Source organism: Oryctolagus cuniculus, chromosome 5, assembly GCF_051225735.1.
Source record: "Oryctolagus cuniculus isolate XC-2025 breed Fujian yellow rabbit chromosome 5, ASM5122573v1, whole genome shotgun sequence".
Classification (NCBI taxonomy): Eukaryota; Metazoa; Chordata; class Mammalia; order Lagomorpha; family Leporidae; genus Oryctolagus; species Oryctolagus cuniculus.
In genome coordinates this window covers 86,458,467-86,468,355 of record NC_142871.1, presented here as the reverse complement: position 1 = coordinate 86,468,355, position 9,889 = coordinate 86,458,467, and the positions used below count along the sequence as shown (strand labels likewise).

The following is a 9,889-nucleotide window of genomic DNA, read 5'->3' as shown; positions in this document are numbered from 1 at the left end:
ATTTATTTATATGAATTTTGTGGAATACACAAACATTTGGCCCACAGAGCTTCCAACTTTTCCTATTTTTTTATATCTATTTTGGAGGATGTAAATCGTATCAGTGCCCACCCTAAATATACAAATTGAATCCATTCAATTAGTCATTTAATGGACATCATTACATTGTTCCCTTAGCACTGAGTTGATTACTGAGCATAGTCTCTGATCTTGAAGAACTCACATTCCAGGTCCAAAAACACTGAAACCAAAAATCAGCATACAACGTGCTATAGGTCATTGTGTAGTATAACTGGAAAGGGTCTTATTTATCATATTTCTAGGGTATATCTGGTCTTTTTGTCTTTTTCTGGGATGGTTTTCCAGAACTCTCCAGCTTCCTCCCTCTAATCAGCCTGGATCATATGGTTAATAGTTTACACTTTTACCTGTTTCCTAGGTACCATTGATCAATCATTGCTCTACTCCTAATTAATCCCTAATTTTGTATTGATCCAATCATCTGCTTTTTGCTTCCAAACACTAGTGAATACATACCTATATGCTAATCAACTTTGTTAAAATTGCTATTTTCAGCCTCATTTGGCACTGCTAGGCTAATCTGTTACTGTCCATGGTCAGCTCAATTTTATCTAAATTTACAGTGGCTAACTCCTTCAATTAACTCCTTCAATTTTAAGGCTGACCAGTGTGTTGGATTAAATTCAAGACAATTTCCAGCTGTGGCACCCCAAACAATGATTAACTTATTTTCCTATCCTCATTTCATTCCAGATCTCAATGGTTTTCTATCCAGATTCTATTCCAAATGTGGTACTTGGACTTCACAAAGTTTTCTGCTTTCCAATTTTTCCTTCCTGTTGGAACAAAATAATCTCCAGGATTTGAATTAGCCTGCAATGTCTTAATCCTGAAATGCTGTAGAGTTCAACTCATGGAACACTTTTTTTTTTCCTCTTCCTTGGTGATCTCATCTAATCTTACGGCTTTCAAAATATCCTCCATTTCCTGATGACTCCCAATTTTACTTCTCCAGCTCAGATCTCTCCTGAACTCAAACTTCTATATCTGCCTACTCAAAAATCTCAATTTGGTTATCACATGCCACCTCAAACTTCACATGTTCAAAATCAAGACCTAACAAGAGAACACTTTTGGGAGTGATGGATATAGTCATTATCTTTTTTTTTTTTTTTTTTTTTTTTGACAACTAGAGTTATAGACAGTGAGAGACAGAGAGAAAGGTCTTCCTTCTGGTGGTTCACTCCCCAAATGACTGCTACTGCCGGCACTGCACTGATGTGAAGCCAGGAGCCAGGTGCTTCTTCCTGGTCTTCCATGCGGGTGCAAGGGCCCAAGCAATTGGGCCATCCTCCACTGCCTTCCCGGGCCACAGCAGAGAGCTGGACTGGAAGAGGAGCAACCGGGACTAGAACCCAGTGCCCATATGGGATGCTGGCACCACAGGCAGAGGATTAGCCAAGTGAGCCCTGCGCCGGCCCCGGTTATAGTCATTATCTTGATCATGGTAATGATCTCATGGATGTATACCTATGACAAAAACTCTTGAAGGGGACAGAGTAAGAGAATATCATTATGTTCTTAGAATTATGTTTTTTGAGTTCTATCTACAAAGCTCACGGATTTTTTTTTAAAAAACTAACTAAAGGGGCCAGTGCTATGGCAGGGTGGGTGAAACTGCTGCCTGCATGCTGGCATCCCATATGGGCACTGATTCACATCCTGGCTGCTCCACTTTCGATCCAGATCTCTATTGTGGCCTGGGAAAGCAGTGGAGGATGGCCCAAGTTCTTGGGCCCCTACACCCGCGTGGGAGACCTGGAGGAGTCTCCTGGCTTCGGATTGGCAAAGCTCCGACTGTTGTGACCTTTTGGGGAGTGAACCCGCGATGGAAGACCTTTCTCTCTGCCTCTCTAATTCAGCCTTTCAAATAAACCTTTTTTAATACAGTGCATAGTTTATTGCATATTATACTTAATTAAAGTTAGCAGGCAAGGACAAGTCAAAAAAGTTTGCTGACCTTAGTAGTGATGCTCTATACTCATGTTATCTTCTTCAAATGTTAATGTATATTCTGAAATGCATTTTTCATTATTCCATTGCTTTTTCAGAGAACTAGAATAAATCAAGTAATCACAGTTAACAAATTCCCCAACAGGCTGTATTTTACTCTACTTGAGATTGAGATTAAAACTTTACTTCTGGTTTAACTCTGATAAATTCAGCTTAATGGTGCCCTGGGATCTTCCACATGGATAAGTGATCAGTCATCTGATCTCTGTATATACCCGTAAGTGTAGGGCCAGAGGTGGTAGGGTAAGACCCAGAGGCAATACTCTATATACTATGATGAGTGGCTGACACTGTTGTGCAGTGGGTTAAAGCCCCAGCTTACAGCGCTGGCATCCTATATGGATGCTGTTCGAGTCCCTGCGGCTCCACTTCCAGTCCAGCTTTCTGTTATGGCCTGGGAAAGCAGTAGCTGGCCCAAGTCTTTAGCTCAGCTCTGAATGTTGCAATCATTTGGGGGAGTGAACCAGGGGATGCAAGACCTCTCTCTGTGTAATTGTCTTTCAAATAAAAGGGTCTCAGTCAGGGAGGAGGCACAGGCAAGATAAGCAGATCCTTGTAGGCTGAGTCGAATGGAAGTTGGAATCCTAACTAGGGAATTGGTGTAAAAACCATGAAAACAGCCACATGATCTTTTACATAAACTGGGCACACACAAGGATTATGAGATACTATGAGGTACTTTAATCTGTTCAAAGGACACTTGGCTAGCCAAGTGCAGTGAATGTTTCTGGCAATAGAAATGATTTTAGAAAACACCAAATGTTAGTTTTGAGCCTGATTACCTCCAAGTCCTTTAAGGTACAGGTAAAACAATTCCTATTTGGCTTAAGTCACAAAAGCCAGACTTGCAAATTCTGCTTTCAAGTCTTCCTACTGTCATTTTATAAAATTCAAATGATTACAGGATAACTCCCTTGTTCAGAAACTATTATTTATTTCAGCCTCACCTTCTGCCTTGTGTTATCTATACACCCTATCTTTAGAATCTGTCATTACCTGGTTCTGGACTATGTCTATGCTAAGCATTTCTTCTTACCTACATCTGAGTTGGTGTTGACTCAATGTTTTCTTTTTAAACTGATTGCCTTTTTCCCTCTTATAGCACAACATCTTATAGCACAACTTGAATTTTATCTTTGGCCTTCTTGGCAATGCAATAAAGTACACACCCACTTCCCTTAGGAAAAGATAAAGTAAATGCACAGCACCAATGTGGATTATCAACTAAGTAAATAAATATGACATTAATAGATATATTAGGAGACAGGGAATCAAAATAGGAACTGCAGGAAGAGGTCAGAAGTCTTCATAGCAAACTGTATTTCGTAACTTTGCAATATTTGGAAGTGCTTGCCAGCTTTGACAAAAGGGGAAAGGCACTTTTCCCTTTTTCATGGGCTCTCCAGAACTAAATCTCATTACTTTCTATACAAAATTAAGTGGTTTGCCCCATGCCAGGTACTTGAGACTTGTAAATAAATCTTGGCCTTAAATTCACATCTTTCTTGCTGCTCCACAGCTGGAGCTGCAATAATCTACCTTTCTTAAGTACACTCATTCCTTAATTTATACCTTAATATGTGTATTTACTTCACTGTGGAATCCCCAGCCCTGATCTGACAAGATACCCAAAATCTGCATTTCCATGTGGTGGCATTAACTTACTTAGGCAAGTTCACTGTGCCTGGCCATATTCATTATCCAATTTTGAGCTCTAAGCCCTTATTTGCTATATGAGGATTTCAAGGAACACCAGATCAACTTTCAAATGGGAGGGACAGATGGGCACTGTGGTGCATCAGATTAACCCACTGCTTGGAATGAAGAGACATTCCATATATTGGAGTCCTAGTTCCCCCAGGTTCACTGAGCTTGGGATGGGGTGGGAAAGAGCTTAAGATAGCCCAAGTACTTGGGTTCCTGTACCTGTTTGAGTGTAGAAAAAACATGGGAAGATCTGCCTTCCAAACAATTTGGGCTTGGTAAGCATTTATTTACAAAACTATTTACATGTGAAGCCCAACCATTTAGGTTAGATGCTATTGCTGTTCATACTAAATGCATTATGTGTATTTTACTAGTTTTAACCCTGATGTTTTATGAGGCACCATGCCTCACAAACTTTCAGGATCCCATTCTTTTGTTTGAGCACCCCTACTTTGAAGGTTATAATTAGCATAGGACTAAGTAGTCTGTGATTTGGTTAGCAATCACTTATTTTCATGTGTGGCATTCCTCCCCAAATAATTCTTTTATTTCCACTTTGCTCTTACTTCATTCAGTTCTGAAATACAAGTGCCCAGCATAAAGTCAAGGTGTCCCATCTTAATCCTGTGATGAGCAAACAGCCATTTTTTCCAATAACATCCCACAAAAGATTTTCCCACGTCATTATAAATTTAACTCAATATTATTTTAATTACAAATATTTTAAAGACAAACAGGTGACTAAATATGAAATAGTCATATTCAGAATATTTGTTTACAGGGCTAGTTAGCTGAAGACAACCTTTCATTAAGAAAACCCCACTGTTTCAGTCTGTTTACAAAGGAAACAAAAAGCCCATAAAAAGTAGAATCCAAAACTAAGTTTTCTTTTCATGTCCACCTTTTCTTTCTGGATGTTTTTCTTCAATAGCTTTTCATACAGATAAGCTTCCAGGATTAGCCCTAAAAAAGGAAATACAGGAGATTTATAAAACTCCATGTTAAAATAATTTAAAAGCATAAAAATAGTATTATTTTTAAAATGGTCTATCTCAGAAGCCAGATCCGTATAGCGTTTTTTTTTCAACAGAAAATTCAGGTTCGGGATAAGATCATCATAGATAAGACCAGAGGCTTAATATTCATTAAACGCTAAGCAAAATCCAAAATCACTTACAGAAATGGCTGCACTTTCAGCAAGCTGTCCTTTCAATGGGAAGACAGCGACCTGCACTGTTTACAGAAGAAAGCCCAGTGTCAGGATTTATTGTGAACAGACTGTTATAAAACCCACAAAACAAATCTCATTTCTGCATATTGGTCTTCTCTCAGAAGCCGAATCCGTAATACTTTTTCTTCAGGTACTCAGCTTCGGGATAGGTTCATCATTGGGTAGACCAATCATGCCTTATATGTTCATAAGTAATAACACATCAACCCATTAAGTCCCAACTTTCCAATTTTTTGTCAATTATTTCAAAATTACCATAAGTTGTATATTATATTCATTGCTCATTTTAATGGCTCTTATACATAGAATGAGACATAATGGGTTAACCTGTATCTTAGATTTTATCACAAAGCCTGCTAAACATACTGGAAATACCACTGAACTTGGAAGTCACACAACTTACATCAAAATGAAGTGGCATGGCTATAGCTTCATTAGCATTCAGCAACATCCAGGCAACTGTTCAACGACAAAAATATCTTTCAGCTTACACATGGATTACATGCAGGCTCAGTTCTAAGCACTAGCTTAACACATACCTGGTAGTCGGTCAGCCTTTATCCAAGTAATCTTCCATTAAGTATCTTCCAGATGTTTTGGAATTTTCTCCTGCACCTAATAAAAAGTAGCAAATTCCAAATGAGACACACTGCTTTCTCGTCCTGTTGAATCAACAGGTTTACACTGTCAGTTCGAAAACAGCTCAACAGCGCTTACCTCAGCATCTACACAGAACTGCTCACACACACCGAAGAGCGCCAGCGCCATTGTTCCTGCGGGGGACGGGTGTTGGAAAAGTTAGCCCTCTTGAAGGATGTAACAATCCAAGGTTTTTTTTTGTTTTTCTTTTCTTTTTTTTTTTTTTTTTAAGCACAAAGTCTCTCCCCTCCATTAATCCGACCTGAACATCATACCGCCTAGGAACAAGACAGCTCGATCTCACGCCTATTTTTTTTTTTTATCTTTTATTTAATGAATATAAATTTCCAAAGTACGACTCATGGGTTACAATGGCTTCCCCCCCCATACCGTCCCTCCCACCAACAACCCTCCCCTTTCCCACTCCCTCTCCCCTTCCATTCACATCAAGATTCATTTTCGATTATCTTAATATACAGAAGATCAGCTTAGTATACCTTAAGTAAGTATTTCAACAGTTTGCTCCCACACAGAAACATAAAGTGAAAAATAATAGATGATTTTTTTAAAATGATGATGAAATCAGATCAGACCTATTGTCATGTTTAATCCCAGTGAGAGTCAAGTTGGGAATTGAAAATTTCTTTCTTTCTTTTTTTTTTTTTTTTTTTTTTTTACAGAAGATCAGTTTAGTGTACATTAAGTAAAGATTTCAGTTCTCACGCCTATTTTGAAATCACCTGGCTAACAGGGAAAGCCATTCGCCATGTTAGCTAAGGCCCCTGGCTGTTAAGCCAACCTCCCTCCCCTCAGCCTCTCAGGTTCCCCGCGGCCTGAGCCAGGCGCCTCGCCACGCGCGGCGACCCGTGAGCGCCTCCTGCCCAAGCTCGAGGCCTGCCACCTCCCACAGAACACGTGGCGGTCAGGCCCCGCGCTCCTCACCCGCTCATTTTTCACATCTAGGCTGCGGATTCTAATTCCTGAGACCGTTTTCCGGTACCGAAGCCCCGAACCTCGGCGAGAACCACCACTTTTGCCTTGGCTCGGAGCCCGCGCCACCCACTCACCTGGCGCCCAAAGAACAACTCCCAAGTCCCGCCGTAAAAGAACTAGCCGTCTCCGATGCAGCTCCCTATATAGCCTCGTCTGAGTCAGACCGAGGCCGCTCCTCCCTCTCGCACCTATTGGACGCGGGGGAGGACGGGGCGTGGTCTTTCCTTGGGGCGACCCCGCGGGAGCGCGCACGGCGGCTCTTCGGAGCCCGGGCAGGGGCGTGGTGCACGCACCGCACGGCCGCCGCGCGCCCGTCCCCTAGGCGGCGCGCGGCCGTAGGCGCGCTAGGATCCGTCGCTTCCGAGACTGGCGGGAGACCTGGCCCTACGTGGCGCGGGAGTGGCGCCAGAATTCAAACTAACAGCCCCAGTTGGAGGCGAGGCTACTGCCTGCCGGGAGCCAAGTCCGCCCAGGACAGATTGGGGCCGGGAGTGGACTAGAGTTTTGCAGCGCTGGCGGCCTCAGGTTAGGACCCGGTCGAAAAGTCGAGCTGACTGGCCGCCCGGTGACGGCTGGCGGGCGTTGGCCGGAGCACACTCTGAAAGGGCAATCGGCGGGCAGAAATAGGGTGAAAAAGCGCCAACAGCCCCGGCAGCCCCGTCGCGCCGCACGGAGCCCAGCAGGGCCTCGGGTAGACGCCTAGAAGCGAGCGGGGCCCAGCTCCCTGCGCGCTTCCTTCTGTCGGGCAGTTTGACTCGGTCACCACCTTGTACAAGTCTTTCTCAGACAGCAAACCTGAAACACGACTACTCCATTTCGCAGAGTCGCGAACCGTGGTCCGAAGCAGCGAAGCAGTTTTCCCGAGGTCACACGACTGAAATGTCTCGCTTTTTAAAATATCTTGGAACTTTATTAGTTGATGCTGAATGCAGGAGGTTAATTCCATGGGTGTTTTTGAATGCTTTACCCATACTTTAAAAATGTACACACATGACATTTGAACATTTCAGCTTAAAAATTCGGGTCTTCATAGCATTTCCTACTAATTAACATAGTGTGCATTTATTTCTGGCTTGTCTCCGCTGGTAGGTACCCCTACTGGAAGAGCACATCTGGTTCTGGTACTGCTGTTCTCTGGCTCAGGGTGCTCCATGTGACAGACGTTCAGAGATTATTGGCTAAATGTATACATTTATTAATACACTTGGTGGGTTTTTAAGAAAATTAGAATGAAGATCAAACTCCAGATTAAAAGTTAATGGTAAAAAGATTTCTCTAACAAGAACCTAATTGATGAAGTATTTTCTTGACTGGGCATTATGTCTTTCTCCTTCTCTCTCTTTTTTAAAAAATATTGTTTTGGGGCCGGTGCCATGACTCACTTGATTAATCCTCTGCCTGCAGCGCCTGCATTCCATATGGGCACCGGGTTCTAGTCCCAGTTGCTCCTCTTCCAGTCCAGCTCTGTGCTGTGGCCCAGGAGGACAGTGGAGGATGGCCTCCGTGCTTGGGCCCTGCACTCGCATGGGAGACCAGGAAGAAGCACCTGGCTTCGGATCAGCGCAACGCCAGTCGTAGCGGCCATTTGAGGGATGAACCAATGAAAGGAAGACCTTTCTCTCTGTCTCTCTCTCTCACTGTCTGTAACTCCACCTGTCCAAAAAAAAAAAAAAAATTGTTTTGTAATGTGCACTACACATGTGCATATCCTCATAGTAAAAAAATAACTAAAACAAAAGAATATAAAAAGCAAAGTAAAGATTCCTTTCCACAGTTTTGGGAATCTTCTCCCCAGCTCTACTGTCCACTGTCCAGCAGGAATGACTATTAATAGTTTTTAGAAGTTTCTTCTTCTTCTTCTTCTTCTTCTTTTTTTTTTTTTTTTTGGACAGGCAGAGTGGATAGTAAGAGAGAGAGACAAAGAGAAAGGTCTTCCTTTTTGCTGTTGGTTCACCCTCCAATGGCCGCCACGGCCAGCGCGCTGTGGCTGGTGCACCGCGCTGATCTGAAGGCAGGAGCCAGGTGCTTCTCCTGGTCTCCCATGGGGTGCAGGACCCAAGGACTTGGGCCATCCTCCACTGCCTTCCCTGGGCCCCAGCAGAGAGCTGGCCTGGAAGAGGAGCAACCGGGAAAGAATCCGGAGCCCCAACCAGGACTAGAACCTGGTGTGCCGGCGCTGCTAGGTGGAGGATTAGCCTATTGAGCCGCGGCGCCAGCTAGAAGTTTCTTCTTTATACCCATCTGTATATATATATTTTTTCACATAGAGAGAGGATCTATATACTTTTCTGCAACTGGCTTTTCCTTCTAACAAATATCAGACACCTTTTCATATCAGAACTTATAGATGACTTTATTTTCTTTTATAACCTGAATAGTATTCAGTTGGATGTTTCCTGATATTTTATCAATTTCTGATTTTTTACTGTTTCAAAGACAGCTAAAATGAACTATAAATATATCTTAGTGAGTTTCTAGAAGTGCACCAAATGTAATATGCACTTAAATTTGTGTTAGGTAATGCTTACTAGTTACATTCCCTCTTGCCGCACAAAATGTTGTGTGTTTTGATCGTGTTTTGAAGTATTTATTTTATTTTATTTTTATTTATTTATTTATTTATTTTGATCCGAAGCCAGGAGCCAGGTGCCTACCCCTGGTCTCCCATGCGGGTGCAGGTCCCAAGCACCTGGGCCATCCTCCACTGCCTTCCCAGGCCACAGCAGAGAGCTGGACTGGAAGAGGAGCAACCGGGAGAGAATCCGGCGCCCCAACCAGGACTAGAACCCGGGGTGCCGGCGCCACAGGTGGAGGATTAGTCTAGTGAGCCACGGCGCCGGCCTTGAGGTATGTTTTGCTAATTCAGAAACACAAGTATGGAGTGGCAGTCATTGCAGTTGAGAGTTATAGTCATCTTAAATACCTGAGCGGAGATGCGTGTGAAGAAGAAGGTTTATTTTAACATACAATTTTGAAAGTTCATAATCCACCATTGGGAGGCCAATTAGTCTGGTGTCTGACAGACTGGCAATGGCAAAGAAAGATAACATATAGTAAGCCAGGAAGCAGACACAGTACATTCTTCCTACATGTCCCATGTGTCTCTCTGTATAGGCACACTGATTAGCTGCACCCTAAAATCAATCTAATCATGAGGTCCCACCTTCAGATACCAAAATTTGATCAAGTCCTGTACTTAATCTATTAAGAAGACTATGGTGATCA

The 9,889-nt window shown here is 42.8% G+C and overlaps 1 long non-coding RNA gene and 2 other non-coding genes across 4 annotated transcripts; all 3 read right to left on the bottom strand.

Moving 5' to 3' along the window:
* Positions 1-4,488: 4,488 nt before the first annotated feature.
* LOC149126565 (uncharacterized) lies at positions 4,489-6,875 on the bottom strand. 2 transcript variants are annotated; one of them, XR_016233879.1, is made up of 6 exons: positions 6,739-6,875; positions 5,750-5,805; positions 5,572-5,647; positions 5,436-5,491; positions 4,979-5,034; positions 4,489-4,764 (listed from the first exon to the last, which is right to left on the bottom strand). It is a non-coding gene; the product is annotated as an uncharacterized LOC149126565 (long non-coding RNA). The 2 variants fall into 2 exon arrangements; XR_016233880.1 differs by having other exon boundaries at positions 6,614-6,782.
* LOC127493347 (small nucleolar RNA SNORD50) lies at positions 4,851-4,925 on the bottom strand. Its single transcript, XR_007923402.3, has one exon. It is a non-coding gene; the product is annotated as a small nucleolar RNA SNORD50 (small nucleolar RNA).
* Positions 5,127-5,195, bottom strand: LOC127493348 (small nucleolar RNA SNORD50). The gene has a single exon (XR_007923404.1). It is a non-coding gene; the product is annotated as a small nucleolar RNA SNORD50 (small nucleolar RNA).
* Positions 6,876-9,889: the final 3,014 nt, after the last annotated feature.